The 17366-nt window shown below is 38.9% G+C and overlaps 1 long non-coding RNA gene across 2 annotated transcripts in view; it reads right to left on the reverse strand.

Annotated features, from left to right (window-relative positions):
- Positions 1-960: 960 nt before the first annotated feature.
- Positions 961-17366, reverse strand: part of LOC145407671 (uncharacterized) — a 55736-nt gene continuing 39330 nt past the window's right edge. The window contains exons 1-2 of one of the 2 annotated variants that reach the window (XR_013898782.1): positions 8482-8545; positions 961-1753 (exon numbers count right to left, since the gene is read on the reverse strand). This is a non-coding gene — a long non-coding RNA (uncharacterized LOC145407671). Of the gene's footprint in view, positions 1754-8481; positions 8546-17366 lie in introns of those variants that run through there. The other variant, XR_013898781.1, reaches the window with a different exon arrangement.

Consider the following 17366-nt stretch of genomic DNA (forward strand, 5'->3'; position numbering starts at 1 on the left):
CCTTCTTACCCATTATATTAACAAAGCAATTGATCAACATGGTGAAATGCACACAATAGCACTTGATATTTTAAAAGCATTTGACAGTGTGGCACTGGCCAATATTGTCTAACATGTCACATTATGCCCTTGCATCACTGGTTCCTCTAATTTCTTCTTACCTTCATAACAGAAAAATACAACAAGAGTCATGGTAGATGGAATATATTCCGTTTCATTCCATAAATGCTGGCATACCCCAGGGATCAGTTTTGGCCCCAACCCTATTTCTCATTCATATAAATTACCTCCTATCTCTCACTCACAACCCAGTAAACTCTTATGCTTAAGATTCAACACTTCATAGTTCTTTCACATTTAGTACCTCCTTTACACAATCTGTTATTATAAACTCCCAAATAAACATAGACATTTCTGTGAACCAGGACCTTTCTAAAATTATTAGTGGGGGCAAAATAAATCCAGTCTCATTAATGCTCTGAAAACTAAATACAGCAATTTCTCCAACAGAAGGAATCCCTCAGACTTCCACATAAATTTAAATGATGTTAATATTCTCATATCCACTACAACTGATATCCTAGGTGTCACACCAAACACCAACCTAAGCTGGACAGCTGATGTTTAATCGTTTTCTAAAAATTCCTCTAAAAAACTGCGACTTCTGTACAGAGTTCGTGAATTTTTCACCGACGAGCAGTTGGCCACAATATACAAAAATCATGTGCGTTCTCAGAACACTGTTCACCAATCTGGTGTGGATATGGAGCGGTTGCATTGAAGCAGTTGGACAAAATTCAAAATAACGCCATTAGATTAATCAGTAAAACTGTCATTTAAAAGGACCTTCCTCCATTACCAGTATGTAGAGATGATGCATGTTTAGCATTATTTTACCACACGTGAGTAATAACAGCATCACACCACACAGGATAGTGAGACATGGTATTTCACTCTCTGAACAATATATTTGACAAGAGCGAGCGAGCGAGAGAGAGAGAGAGAGAGAGAGAGAGAGAGAGAGAGAGAGAGAGAGAGAGAGAGAGAGAGCATTATCTTACTTTTTTTAACTTTCCATGTAATCCATATCACATCCAAGAGATTTTATTATGCGCAGGAGGGAATGTTGGAACGAGGGAGAGGGGGATATATAGCCCTCATTAACCCCTTCAAATTGCTAATCACGAAGAAGTGCTATGGGACGGATGTAGAGCCGTAGCATTGTCTTATTCTGCCACTGAGCTACGTGAAATAAACTACAGAAGGACGAAAATCTGGGCCAAGCTAAGGTGAAAGGACTATATTTGTCGTTGTTTTTGTTGTTGATGCTTTCTTCTTATTGTTTTTGTTGTTTCGTTTTTGTTTTTTTACTTTGTTGTTTTTGTAGTTGTTGTGGTGATAATGTTGTCCTTGTTCTTTGTTCTTGTTTACTTGTCATTCTTGTTGTTCTGTTATTGTTGTTTTTGTTGGTGTTCTTGTCGTTCTTGTTGAGGATAATGGAGCCGAGTTCTTGCTTACGACTGCCATACTGCGCGACGACCACTGGGGGCTTCACGACGACCTTTACCACCACTCACACTGCCGATGCTGGGGTCACCTCGAGTCGTCCTGGTCGTCTTCGTTGTCGTTGAGGTCGTGGTGGGCTCCTCGGACGACCTCTTCGTATGTAAGGGGCAGAAAAAATGGCAGTAACACGTGCCGTCTGCACGCGTGTAGCAGCAGTTCCAGGCATTACACGAGCGCTTACTCTCACCTGTTGTGGGTTAAGAAGTAAAAATAGTATTAGTAGTGATGATGATAATTATAATAGCAGTAGTGATAATGATAATAGTAATAGTGATAATAATCGTAGTAGTGATAATAATAATAGATGTAGTGATGGATATAATAGTACTGACAGAAGTAGTGATATTAACCTGTGGCGTCCCATCAACGTTCTTTTACGTCCACACGTTTTGTCTGCCAATCCCATCGACGTACATAAACGCAAAAAAAAAGCAAGGTCCCTAATTTGCACAATTTTCAATTTTCGCGAGTCATTATTGGTACATATACACGTGACACCTTCCTCAACAAGATGCCAGGCAGAGACAATGCCTTACCCAGCATGACCTCCTCCCCCCCCCTGCATGCCATTGTCTCAGCAATTCACCTGTTATCAGTGACCTGGCCAGTATAGCCATGTCATGCCACGGTACGAAATTCAGGGCCAGAGTGATTCCCCAATCAATGACAATGTGGAGGACAAACTTTACATAGCATTAGAGGAAGAAACAGTTAGAAATGATGATCAGGTAATGTGGCAAAAACAGGTCAGGTATTAGTGAGTGAAACAATGCTTATAATGCCTATATTACTCCTTGAAATCCAATATACTCTTGTACTACATATAAATTCGTAACAGTAAATAAATAAATACCGTTTATGAGTGGTGTGAAATAGTTATCCTCCCATAGAACTCGTTTTCTTTGGTGCCAGCCTGATAGAAAACCCAATAAGGTAAGGAGGCTCTCCTACCTGTAATGAGTATTTTAAACCTCAGGTGAGCGATTTCTCTATGAATTTTCGATGTTTCTCACCAAAAGTGAAGGTTTGAGCCAAAAAAAAAATTTTCCTAAAATGGTCGGGCTTGGGGAGAGTCAGTGGTGGAAAAGTGGTCGGGATGGGGCGGATTAATAATAATTGTTGTAATGATAATAATAGTAGTACTGATGATGGTAATAATAGTAGTAGTGAAAATGATAGTAGTGATAATAATAGTGGTTCTAATGATAACAATAGTAATAATGGTAATAATAATAGCAGTAGTGATAACAATATTAGTGTCAATCTATTTATCTATTGCCAGACGCCCCAATCTCGTAAGGGGTGGCCACAAACAATTTGCCTTCATGTCGCCCGGTCCCTCGCCATTTCACTGTCATGCTCCCAGCTCACACCCCCTTCCCTCATATACTTCTCCACTTCATCCTTCCATCTCATCCTTGGCCTCTCCCTCCCTCTCCCCCCATCCACCTCGGTCACATACACTCTTCTCGTCAGTCTCTCACTCTCCACCCTCTCCGCATGGCCAAACTACCTCAATGTGTTTCTCATAACACTTCCTATCATATCCACGTCCTCACCACAACGCTCTTTCACTTCCTCATTTGTCAGTCTGTCTCTTCATGTGACTCCACATGCTCTTCTCAAAAAACTCATTTCCACTGCTCTCACTTTTGACTTCTGTCCCTCCAAGAAGGTCCAAGCTTCACTTCCATACGTAGGGGTTGGTATAACAATACTGTCATGTAATATCTTTTTCACTTCCATGCTGAATCCTCTGTTTCTTATCACTGCCTTCAAGGAACCAGCAACCCTTCTTCCTTGTTGTACCCTATCAAGCACTTCATCCTTTAAACTTCCATCCATACTCATCACACTACCCAAGTGCTTAAACACACACACATTTTCCATTTCCTCATCATCCAACCTCACTGTACGTTCACTGACTTCATTTCTCCCGAAGACCATGAAATTGCTCTTCCCTACATTCACCTTTAGATTCCGTTTCTTATACACTCTCCCGAACTCATCCACCAAGCCTTGCAGCTCCCCTTCGTCTTCACTTAACAACATAGTATCAGGTGCAAACAACAGTACTGTACAAGGAGTTTCCAGACACTACCCTCTCTCACTAGGGCAGCTCCAACATCCACTGCCCTACTTTGTAGTTCTTTTATAACCTCATCCATATACAGATTGAACAGTCATGGAGACATGACACATCCCTGTTTCAATCCGATATTCAAATAGAAAAATTCACCCAGTTCACTATTCACACGCACTGCAGCCTATGCACCCTCATACATACTCTTCACGGCATTGAACAACTTCCCATCTACTCCATATGTTGTTAATACTTTCCACAATCCTTGTCTATCCACCCTGTCATATGCTTTCTCCAAATCCATGAAGGCTGCATACAACTTCTTTCCTTGCTCTATAAATTTTTCCAGTAAAGGTTAAAGAATGAATATCTGATCTACACAACCTTTTCCCTCCCTAAAACCTCCCTGTTCTTCTCCAACTAATTCCTCTGTTATTCCCTTAACTCTGTCAATAAGTATCCTACCGTATACTTTTCCTACTACACTGAGAAGACAAGTCACCCTATGATTAACATTTTCCCTTTTTCCATTGTACAGGGAAATAATTATGCCTGATTTCCAATCCTCAGGGACTCCACCTTCCTCCCAGGCCAATCTGCACATCATCCTCATCCATTCTATTACTATCTCTCCCCCATGCTTCAGCATTTCAACACACACTCCATGAACTCCTGTTGGTTTCCCCATTTTTACTGTCTTCATTGCTTCCACAACTTCCATCCTACTGATTTCTTCCTGTTTTCTCACCTCCCTCCTTCTCCCAGCCATTCCCCAGCCACTTATACTCGCATTACTTTCATTCTTTATGTTCAACAGTTATTTAAAATGTCCTCTCCATCTGCTCACTTTTTCTTCCTTCTCCACTAGGAATATACCAGTTTTATATTTCACTCCCCAGCTAACTTCTTTGGCACCCTGTCTAACTTTCTTTACCTCTTTCTAGAATATTCTCTTGCATTTTCTCCACTTTACACTCAAATTCCTTCCAAATTCCTCATCTACTTTCTTCTTACTCTCTCTTATTAATCTTTTCACCTCTCTCTTCCTCTCTCCATATAACTCTCTCTTCCATCTGTCACCGTCTTCCACGCCCGTTTTAAATCCACTCACTATATGCTTTCTTTCGTGCCACAGCCTCTCTCACCTCTTCATTCCACCATGCTGTTCCCTGCACCCCATTTTTTTCTTCTCTTCAACTCACACATCACCTCACATGCTGCACAGATTTCCTCTGTGAATATCTTGCACACCCCTTCCACGTCCCCCATCTGCTTCAATCGATATTTGCCCAATCGCTCCTCCACTTCCCTTTTATATTTTGTCTTTTTTTCATCCTCTTGTAACCTTTCCACTCTCCTTGTATTAACTACTTCCTCCTGTCTGTCCCTTCTTCTACTTCTCCATTTCATTTGTACCTTGATTCTAACCATCACTTTTTGGTGGTCGGAAAGTCCACTCCCCAAACCCCTATATACTCTTGCATCTAGTACACACCTCCTTATCCTGTCATGTACACACACAAAATTAATTATTGCCTTTCGTTCTTTCAGTTTACCACCCACCCTTCTCATCCCTCGCCATGTATACACCTTTGGATCATTTTGTGCCTGAATTGGGTATTGGCTATCACCAACCCTTTCCCGGCACAAATGTCCACTAAAGCACAGCCATTCGCGTCCATCTCTGCAGGCACACCCTACTCACCAACTACTCCATCCACCATCACATTCCCTACTTTTCCAATCTCATCTTCAATCAAAAATACTCATTCCTTTCAAACTTTTCCATGCAAGTTTCCACATGTCCAGAACTCTTCTCTCACTCTGCTTGCACGATCTTGTGTTGGCGCATTCTCGCACACAGTCACCCACATTTGTAGTCCAACTTTCAATCTTACCCACACAATCCTTGAGCCAACTGATCCATACCCTCTCATATTCTCCTTCCATCTGTTACAACAATACACACTCCTTCTCTTGCCCTCTCATTCTCACCTACTCCTGCGCATATACCCCCATCCATACTCCCATTCTCTCACACTCTCATTTCCCCATTTAGTTTCAGTTTATCCAAATATATACACTTTCGCACCCTCAAGCACCTGGACAATCTCTCTTTCCTTCACCACATCATTTGCACCCCTTACATTCCATGTAGCCATCAGCACCATGTCCTTTGTTCAGTCCTTAGTCGTCACCTTTTGGTATGATAATAACAATATTAGACATAATAATAGTAGTAGGATCATACTAGTAGTAGTGATAATATTAATAGCTGTAGTGATAATAATAATGTTAGTGATGATGATAATAATAATCATCATCATCATCATCATCATCATAATAATAATAATAATAATAATAGTAATAAGAGTTGTGATGATAATAGTAGTGATAATGATAACAGTAGTAGTGATGATAACAGTAGTAATGATAGTGACAATTATATTAATAATGATAACAGTAATAATAATAGTAACAGTAGTGAGTGATAAGTTATGATAGTAGTAGTAGTAGTAGTAATAACAATAATGATAACGTCAATAATAACAAGTCTTTACCAAAGACGTATCCCCATCACCCGGTAAAGAATATATAGATATGCGCTAATTGTTATGCCAGTTTCATCTATTCAAAGAGGCATAAACTAGGACTCGTACACTATCTTTACACGTACCCGCCCCGAAGGGGCTCGGAGATTGGTAGGCCATTGTTTTCATTCGGTTTGTCTGTTTGTTTGTTTGTTTGTCTGTTAACGACTTTACGTAAAAACTAGTGGTGCGATTTTAACTAAAATTACCGGGATGATGGGCTACGACCTTCTGAACACCTGTTTAAATTTTGGACCAAACTGGGCCAAGGCCCAGGCTGTAGACCCACAAAAATGCGGGGAAAAAAATAGTAATACCTCCTTTCAAATTCGTCAGATCGACATGAAACCAAAACCTAAAGGTGCATCTTTCAAATTTGCATCCTATATCATGCTTCATTACATCAGGGGGTCACCCCCCCAGTTAGCGATATGAGGATCAGTGTCAGGTGGGTCTGGCCTAAAATTTCAAATGGGCTAAAAATCGTCAATTTTCACCAGATTGAATGCAGATTTAATGTGACATCATGCACTAGATATCCTGTTGTGAGTATAAGTCATCACTGAAATGACTGTCGGACATGGGTTTGCTGTTCCTTGGCACCGCTTCTTCTTCTTTACGACGTTAAGATGATCCAGCGAGTAGTTTCCGAGATACAGCTATTTACAGATTAGTTTCCTTGTATGGATACAGGTCGTAAATACAATGTGGCAGTTTCATATATATATATATATATATATATATATATATATATATATATATATATATATATATATATATATATATATATATATATAAACCAGAGCTTATACTGTATTTTTCTGTAGTATATGAAGAGAATCCAGCGAGAAGTTTCCAAAATATAACAGTAGAAAGCGCTCAGAGAGCGCATACCTCCGCCAATACCATTGCCATTAAAAAGGAACCGGATCCGAATTAGTGGATATAGAATCCGGATCTGCCCTCATGTTTAATCAGTTCGTTTTTGGCCAATGGCCCATCTTCCCATAAAATATCACTGAAACTCATTGCGAACTTTTAGATATATTGTGTGACATACTTCGGATCAGGATCCGCTTCATTATTTAACCATTCTTCCTTGGCCCATGACCCACCCTTCCAGAAAATTTAATTAAAATCCGCTCATAATTTTTTAAGTAATCCTGCTAACCTACAGACAGACAGACAAACCAACCAACCAACGCGAGGTAAAAGATAACCTCCTTGGCGGAGGTAACAAGACAGATTTTTCCTTATATGGTCATAGCTCGTGAAGTACAGACAATATGGCAATTTTACCTATACGGGCATCAACTACGACACATACTCTATCTTTCTGTGTGATAGGAAGCCAATCCACCTGGTAGTTTACGAGATACAGGCCCGGACGGAAAGACGGACGGACAGGGGCGATTCCTATATCCCCACCATATGGAATAATGGTGAGGATAATAATAATAATAATAATAATAATAATAATAATAATAATAATGGTGGTAGCAGTAGTAGTAATATTAGTAGTAGTAGTAGTAGTAGTAGTTGTTGTTGTTGTAGTAGTAGTCGTAGTGGTAGTCGTAGTAGTAGTAGTAGTAGTAGTGATGATAATACTAATATTAATACTAATACTAATACTTATAATAATAGTAGTGTTAAAGTGAAAAAAAAAAAACAGCGAAACAAATACTGTACAATAAGATAAATGACTGACATAAAAAAGAAATGTGTGTGTGTGTGTGTGTGTGTGTGTGTGTGTGTGTGTGTGTGTGTGTGTGTGTAAAGGCATGAAAATAAGCAACCTTATACAAAACGTAGATTTTTATTTTTAGTGGAACAGTAGGCTTCGTAACAGCTCTTCTTTAGCGATGTATTGTTATTATTATTATTATTATTATTATTATTACAATTTTTATTTTTATTATGTATTATTATTATATTTCTGCATAAAATATCTCTCCACTACTAAGCATTATTCATATTGTTTATTATTGTAACAGGATGCTCTAATGCAAGAGCATATCAATGTGCAATGGTTAGAATAAACCGCTGAGGAAAATGTGCAACGATATCAAGTTTAAAATCCCATTTCGACATCCGGTACTTTGTATCTATAAGACACGAGATGATATCGATGTGCGGATAGAATAAATCACTAGTGAAGAGCTATATGAAATTTCAAAAGGCACTTAACATCACGAATCTCAAAAAAAAAAAAAAAAAAAAAAAAATCATAAATTACAGTACCCGAACTCAAAGCAGGAAGGACAGCCAGTAAAATGCAGAGCAGAGCGAAAGGAGCCATGGCGTTCATCCACCTTGTTCCACACTGAATTCCCACCCACACCCAGTGTTGCCACGTCTAAAAACTATATTTCCTATGAATCCTACCTAATTTCTCCCACAAAATCCCATAGATTGATGTTCAATTCCCACAAAAATTCCCACAAATAATTTCGGACCGCACTAATAAAACACACAGACACACACACACACACACACACACAGACACAGACACACACCCACACACACACCCACACACACACACACCCACCCACCCACACACACACACACATACACACTGGTTGAAATGGAGACTCACAATAAACTGGTGGAGCGTGTACACAGACTGGAGATGGCTTTTTAGAATGAGAGTGATGAAATTAAGAAGCAGATCCACTTGCAAAAGGAAGAAATAGAAAAACTAGGAAGGGAGGTCAACAAGAAAGACACTACCATCAGTGAACTAACAGTGGAAGTGAGTACATTTAGGAGGAAAATGAGTGAAATGGCAAGTACAGTAGTCAATCACGAGAGTTTTATGGAAGAGTTCAAAAATGATACAGAGACAATTAGGCGAGTAAGCAGTCTGATAGACCAGAGCAGTGATATTGAGGAGAAGATAACACAGGTGAATGAAGCTGTGCAAAGCTACAAAAATGATGTGGAAACCGCGTATGCTGAAATGGTGAAAGTAAAGAAAGACTTAGAAACATGGGTGGAAGAAAAAAGCATTAAAAAGGAAGTGAAAAGGATAATCGAAAACAATCCAAAGTTAGTCAGATATTCAGTAGATATCAATAAATCTATAGTAATCACTGGTACAGAAGAGGAAGAAGTAAAAAACAAGATCTCAAGAGACAAAAAGGAGTTGGCAAATGTAATGAGCTTATTGAAAGAAGTATCAGAGGAAATCTGTAGTAAAGACATAGAGGAACACAAAAGGTTAGGGAAATACGAGAGAAGCAAGTCAAGACCTCTAAAGGTAACCTTCCAGAGTGTAAACACCGTGGAGGAGATACTAAAAAATGCAAAGAATCTTATGGAAAAAGAGGAGTTCAAAAATGTATGGATAAAAAGATGCCTAACACAAGATGAACTGGAATTACTGAAAGAGAAGAGGGAGGAAGCAAAAACAAATGAGGGAAGATCAGGAGAAGAATAAATTTTTTTGCAAAGTAATAGGATTGCAGGTTCGAAAGTGGTACATAAACAGGCGGGAATAAAAAGGAGGAAGGTAGTAGAACCATGTCATGACAAGTATATAAACAAGATGATTAAGTTGATGTACTCAAATGTGGATGGAATGGTAACTATAATATTAGAGATGAATGATTGTCAGAGAAAATGAACCACATATAATATGCCTAACTGAAAGAAAATTAACACCAAGGATATCAAATGACATACTAAACTTAGAGGAATATAATATATGGAGAAGAGATAGGAACTAAAAAAAAGAGGAGGAAGTATAATATTAACTAAGAAAAATCTAAAAGTCAAAGAAATAGACCTAGATATACCCTCACAAGTAGAACTGATTGCAGTAGAGATCAATACATCTGAAGGGAAAGTAATTGTAGCCAATTTGTACATGCCACCCAGATCAAACACATGGGAAAGAGACGAATATGAGGAACTGGCAGAGAGTACAATTCAGAGTTTAAGAGCATTGCTACATAAAATGGAAGAGAAATCGGAAAGGATTATACTAACTGGAAATTGGAATACTCTAGGTATAAGCCAAGAAAGCTGTTGGGACCAAAAGCTCCTGGATCTCGTGCAAGAGTTTTTCCTAACGCAACATGTGAGGGAAACCACCAGAAAAAGAGGACTCGATGTACCCTCAATGCTAGATCTCATATTTACTAGGCAAGAAAATGATATTGACAGTTTAATATATCACCCTCCATTTGGCAAAAGCGACCATGCAGTACTAAATTGCAAACTTCAGGATAGCATATGACATAGTTAACAGCAATGAAAGTTACAAAAAGAACCTAAACTATAAAAAGGGAAATTATCATGACCTAACGAAGTACTTCTTAGAAACTGATTGGGAAAAGGAGCTTAGAGGACAAGATTTAAATGCTGTATATAAAAAATTCTGTGATTTTTATGAAATAGGAGTCCAGAAGTACACCCCACAGCACAAAGAAGCAGAAAAGAAAAGAAAGAAATGGTTCAATACAGAATGTAAAAAATCAAAAGAAAGAAGAGATTTGTTGTGGAATAGATACGGAAGACACAATAGTGAAAGGGCATATTATAATTACAAACAGGCAAGAAACGATTATACAAGAATAAGGACCAAAAACAGTTTGAGGAGGGTATCATAAATAAAAGTAGTGATCAACCGAAGCTATTTTACAGCTACATCAGAAGCAAAATCAAAGTAAAAGATAAAATACAATCCATTATGGACGATGGAATCACCTATACACAAGAGAAGGATATTTGTGAAGCACAAAATAAGAATTTCCAGTCAGTTTTACAGAAGAAAAATTTTTTGAGAGGGACTATGTGGAACATGCATGGCAACACATACTACCAGATATATAAATATCAGAAAAGGTAATACAGGAGGAGTTAAGTAAATTTGACAGAGGAAAAGCAAATGGTCCTGATGAAATTTCACGTTGGGTGCTACGAGAATGTGCAAAGGAGTTAAGTGAATCATTATTTTTAATTTTCAAGAAATCCTTGAGTCAAGGTAAACTACCTGGTATTTGGAAGAAAGCAAACTTTGTCCCCTTATTCAAGAAAGGGAATAGACAAAATCCACTCAACTACCGACCAGTATCACTGACCAGTGTTGTAAGCAATGTATTAGAAAACCTTATAAGAAAAGCTTCGGTAAATCATCTAGAAGAAAACAATATGATAACAGAAAGACAGTTTGGTTTCAGAAAAGGAAAATCATGTGTTACTAATCTCTTGAGCTACTATGACAGAGTAACAGACACAATACAGGAAAGAGAAGGATGGGTGGACAGTACCTATTTAGATTTCAAGAAAGCATTTGACACAGTACCACACCAAAGACTTTTATGGAAACTGTACCATCAAGGAGGAATTCGAGGCAAACTGTATTGTTGGATGCAAGATTTTCTCATAAAAAGGTAAATGAGAACAGTACTAAGGGGAAATTACTCATCATGGAAAGAAGTGACTAGTGGAGTACCACAGAGTTCAGTGCTGACACCAATCATGTTTTTAGTGTATATAAATGATATAGACAGTAACACTGGAAATGAAAGCTATCTAAATATGTTTGCAGATGATGCAAAAATACAAAAGAGAATTACTAACACAGACTCTTGTAAAGAGCTACAAGAAGAATTAAATAAACTTCATGAATGGAGTAGTACATGGCAAATGGAATTCAATGTGGACAAGTGTCATGTAATCAAGTTTGGTAAAAGTGGAAAAAGACCTGATTGGGATTATACGTTAGGAAATAAAACCCTACACACATCAGAAAGAGAGAAGGACCTAGGTGTGATTATCAATAACAGACTATCTCCAGCTGACCACATCAGTGAGAAGGTACGGAACATATATACACTGCTTGCGAATATGAGAATAGCATTCACATACATAAATGAAGACATACTAAGAAGGATAATAATATCATTCATCAGACCAACCCTGGAGTATGCATCAGTAGTCTGGAGTCCTCATCTCAAAAAACACATAGACAAGATTGATAAAATTCAAAGGGCCGCTACAAGATGGGTACCACGCTTAAGGGATCTAAGCTACGAAACAAGACTAAATAAACTGAATCTACCAACACTGCAGGGGAGAAGGAAAAGAGGTGACATGATAATGCTATATAAATGCATATCAGGGAAGGAGAAAATAGACATAAACGATTACTTAACCTATGGGGAAGCATCAGCAAGAGGACACTGCAAAAAACTGCATAAGAAGAGAGGTGATAAAGACGTAAGGATATTCAGTTTCCCAAACAGAGCAATTGATCAGTGGAATGCACTACCGAATGAAATAGTGTGTGCCAAAACAATCCGCAAATTTAAGGACATGTACGATAAATATGGTTTAAGACACGAGACAGTACGAGCTTGACTCATTCCTGTAAAGCAGTGGTTCTTAACCTTTTTCTTGGCGACCCAAAATCCATAAGATGGTCTATATGGCGATCCAAACCCTCGTAAACTTACTCTGCACCAGAACTGAAACAAACATATGTGTCATATCATGTGACTAAAACCAAAGTACTATTTCAATATTTTATTGGTCATAATAAATAAATTTCATTTTTATTATATGTACTTCCTAAGAACTAACACACATTTTGGCAGGAAACAAATAAATCGAAGATCTGAAAATCAAAATAATTCATTCATGTTCATGATACACCTATTTACTCTGACCATTAAGGAGAGAGTCACTATTTTGGATGTTGTCTGAGACATAAAGTACTATAATCAGTGAGATCCCTGGCACTGAAAAGTTTCAATCAGCTTCTCAAACCGGGGTGATTTAGATGACACTGCATCTTAGGTCATGCTCTGGTTGTAGACGGTTTCTGTACTTTGTGAGTGCAGAAAATCCTGTCTCACACAGATGAGTTGTAGCAAAGGGAAGGAGTGCTTTCAGGGCTTCACCTCCAAGGATTTTCTTTTCTTTGTAAACTCTGATCCAGAATGAGCTCAGTGATTCGTTTTGTTTCCTGAAATGATAACGAAGTGTTTCATCATTCTGAGCCTCGATGAGCTGCTCCTGGAGGTAGCTGATGTTCGAAATCTCGTCAGGTAAATCTTCAGCTTCAATGCTGAAGGGATTTCTTACACAGGCTTATTTCTCACATTCTCAGGAATGTAGTGAAAAACTCTTCGATTAGTCTGGAGATATGTTCCACAATGATGCTTTGGACCTGGGTGAGAGAAAATTTTTCGTCTTCCAGAAATTCACGCAAAGATGGAACGACGCAGTCTTCCCAGTCTCAGTTTTACTCTTCCACAGCTTCAGTTTCCCCTTGAATGCAGTTACCTTCTCTGACAGCCCAACTAATGTCTGATCGTGACCTTGCATTGAAATGATCAAGGCGTTAATCTCAGCAAAGATATCTGCAAGATAAGCCATTTGCATACCTTCTTTGAATCAGAGAATCTTTGGGGCCAGTGAATGATTCTTTTTTGCTAGAAATATCTCAGTCTCGTTCCGCATTTCAGGCAACCATTGGAGCACCCTTCCTCGTGACAGCCACCTAACCTCAGAGTGGTACAACACGTGTACATGTTCTGAACCAAAATCAAAACACACCCGACCGATGATCCTGGAGGGCACAGCCTTAGATTAATGAAACTGACTACCTGGATGACTTCCTGCATCACTTTCTGTAACTCAGGTGACAACCCCTGAGAAGCAAGATTCTCACGGTGGAGACAGTGAACAATCAGCACGAATGGATTTTCTTCTTTAAGTCTAGCAATGAAGCCATGACGTACTCCCAGCACTGCTGGTGCACAATCACAACAGACATAAAACACTGATTCCACTGAAGCTCTGCGTCCTTGAAGAATGTGTCCACAGTACTGAAAATATCTTCTCTGGTTGTGGTCGTGTGTAATGGCCGACAGAACAGAAATTCCTCTTCCATGTCTTCTGGACCTCGGTACCGTACGTAAGCCATGATCTGGGCATCATTACTCCGAAATGAAAACGGTTAAGTTTTAAAATATAAAATGTACATTACCGGTACGCTACTCCCAGTTGTATGCATGGTAATAATCTTTTTTTAAGCCAAATGCAATCGCCTACTGTAGGGGAGAGAGAGAGAGAGAGAGAGAGAGAGAGAGAGAGAGAGAGAGAGAGAGAGAGAGAGAATGTAAAGTGTGAAGTATCGACAAGTACGGTAATATGTTAAAAATTAATGTATACAACATTAATAATATCAGTAATATATTTGTCTCTTGGCGACCCACTCCAAATGGCTTTGCGACCCAAATTTGGGTCGCGACCCATAATTTAAGAACCACTGCTGTAAAGATACAATTAGGTAAGAACAATTAGGTAGGTAAGAACACACACACACACACACACACACACACACAGCAGTACTCACTGCTATGCAAATTGTACCTCTACAGGTCCAGGGCAACAATTTCCTCACCCGGTTCTTGGTCCTTTGTCTCTGGCAGACCTTTGCTGCAGAAACTCTTATCATTTTATTTTTTGGTATGAAGCTTGCACATATCCTGGATTCCATCTTTAACCCATAGCGAATTTGCAGAATGGCTTCCACCGATCTTACACTGAAACGATTCCGGATTTTTGTATGAACTACATTCATCTGAGAAAATATTCTCTTCACTGATGCATTGGAATATGGAAGTTCCCACAAATTCAATGAAATTCCCACAAAATTCCCACAAAAATCTAATTCCCTGGACACCTCCCATGCAGCCGTCAATCTCCCACAAATTTGTGGGAAATTCCCATGAAAGGGCAACACTGCTGACACCCGCCACGCTTGTGGCGGCTGGCCCAGCAGCCACAAGTGTTGTAAGGGGGCGGAGCTAGTGACGTCATAATATCTAGCCAATCAGAACACAGATGGGATGTCATATACTGCTCTATAGATAATTATTGTTATTATTTATTCCGTGTTAATAAAAGTATCAGGAATAAAACAAAATTCCTCTTCCTTATTTATTTTTAAGAAGTGTTTAGTCTACCAATAAAACTTAAAAAGTCCCTAGGAAAAAAGTCATTTTCAAAATGTGTTACTACAGAGCTCAATGGGGGTGAAGACACCTCTCTTTATACACACCGAAAAATTACCCCCTTATATTGAAAATTGTGTATATTATGAAGATGCAGCAGTTTGTGCCCCACTTGGATCCTATTAACGTATGAGAAGTGTGTGTGTGTGTGTGTGTGTGTGTGTGTGTGTGTGTGTGTGAATTAATGTGATAGTGTGTTGTGTGTGGATTTGAGGGGTGTTATGAACGTGTGTGTGTGTGTGTGTGTGTGTGTGTGTGTGTGTGAATTAATGTGATAGTGTGTTTTGTGTGGATTTGAGGGGTATTTTGAACGTGTGTGTGTGTGTGTGTGTGTGTGTGTGTGTGTGTGTGTGTGTGTGAATTAATGTGATAGTGTGTTGTGCGTGGATATGAGGGGTGTTATGAACGTGTGTGTGTGTGTGTGTGTGTGTGTGTGTGTGTGTGTGTGTGTGTTGCCAGGTGAGAGAGAGGGAGGGATGGGCCGAGAAAAAAACATCATTCCCCCATGTCCTTCTTCTCCCGTTACATGCCCCCCCACTCCCCCTTGCAGTTCTGTCTCCAAGTTAAGATGAAAAGAATAGATAGATGATGATAGTGGAAGCAGAGAGCAATCATCATAATTCTTTGTTTTTATCCTCTTCCTCAACATCAGCATCACCACTACCACCACCACCACCACCATCATCATCACAACCTTTAACATCATCATCACAACCATTAACACAATCATCACCATCCTCCTCCTCTTCCTTATCATCATCATCACAACTACATCTTCCACAGGGACGAATTTTGTATTGGACCCGCCAGCCAGCCTGACCCAACAGACGGCACCCCCATCCTCCCACCTAGCCACCGGAACTAGACCTGCCCCCACCATGAGACGGTTCAGGACCAAAGTATTGACACTCCCAGGCTCCAGCGAGAACGAAATGGTGGCAGCTGGAACAAAAACGGTGTCAGGAGGAACACAAGACCTAGAGCTGTTCCGAACTTGAAACTACTACTCATGCTACCACCACCACCACCACTACTACTACTACTACTACTACCACCACCACCACTACCATTTTACAGTACGAATTGAATGAAGAAAGTCGTAACACTGCAAAATAGACGATAATGAAGTGTGTCAATTGTGAGGAGAGTAAATGCTGGTGGAATTCAGAGACAAGCACTTAACTCCACACACACCTTGTTGTTACGATAGATAGATGGATATGTAGGTAGATGGATGGATAGATAGATGGATGGATGAGTAGATGGATAGATACTTGTAGATATGTAGGTGGATGGATGGAGGGATGAATAGATACACAGATAGATGCATAGATAAATAAAGATAGATGGATAGATTGATCAATACAAAAATGGATGGATGGATACATAGATCTTGAATTCGGCACTTTTGTATTCTTTTTTTCTTGGAAGGAATGGTTTGCCGGTTCCTGGCTTTTGGTTCCTTCTTCCTTGCATAGAAAAAAAAAAAAAAAAGATATTTAGTAGACTGAAAAACAAAAACAAAACTGACACTATATTCGTTGATAAATAGATGGATAGATAGATATCAAGATGGATGGATGAACAAATAGACAGACTGACAGCTAAATAATTTGACATCTATAGACAGACAGAGAAGCTGACAGATAAAGATATACTGAATGAAAACCATACATATACAGATATCATCATAGATGCGTCGATATGCAGATAGTCAGATGAACAGACAGACAAACAGATATAGAAAAACGGACGGAAAGATAAACAGAATGATAGATAAACACAGATACATAAACAGGCAGATAGATAAAGATAACAAGAATAAACATTTGATCCATTTATTGTTTTTACTAGTAATAATAAAAGTTATATATCACGCACCAAAAATAAAAGAATATGAGTAGCAAATCATCATAAATATTTTTAAAAAGGAAATTTATGTATTGCAAATTAAACTTTTTTTTTTTCGAAATTCAGTTGTTTGATTACCTTTCTGGCCAGGTGATTCCAGGTAATACAGGTGGCTCCTTAACACTTCTTCCTAGGCGATTTATTTTCAATATTTCACCACTATTTTTTCATCTACTATATGTCTCA

Source organism: Coenobita brevimanus, chromosome 74, assembly GCF_032717465.1.
Source record: "Coenobita brevimanus isolate Jiangsu-jjx chromosome 74, ASM3271746v2, whole genome shotgun sequence".
Taxonomy (NCBI): Eukaryota; Metazoa; Arthropoda; class Malacostraca; order Decapoda; family Coenobitidae; genus Coenobita; species Coenobita brevimanus.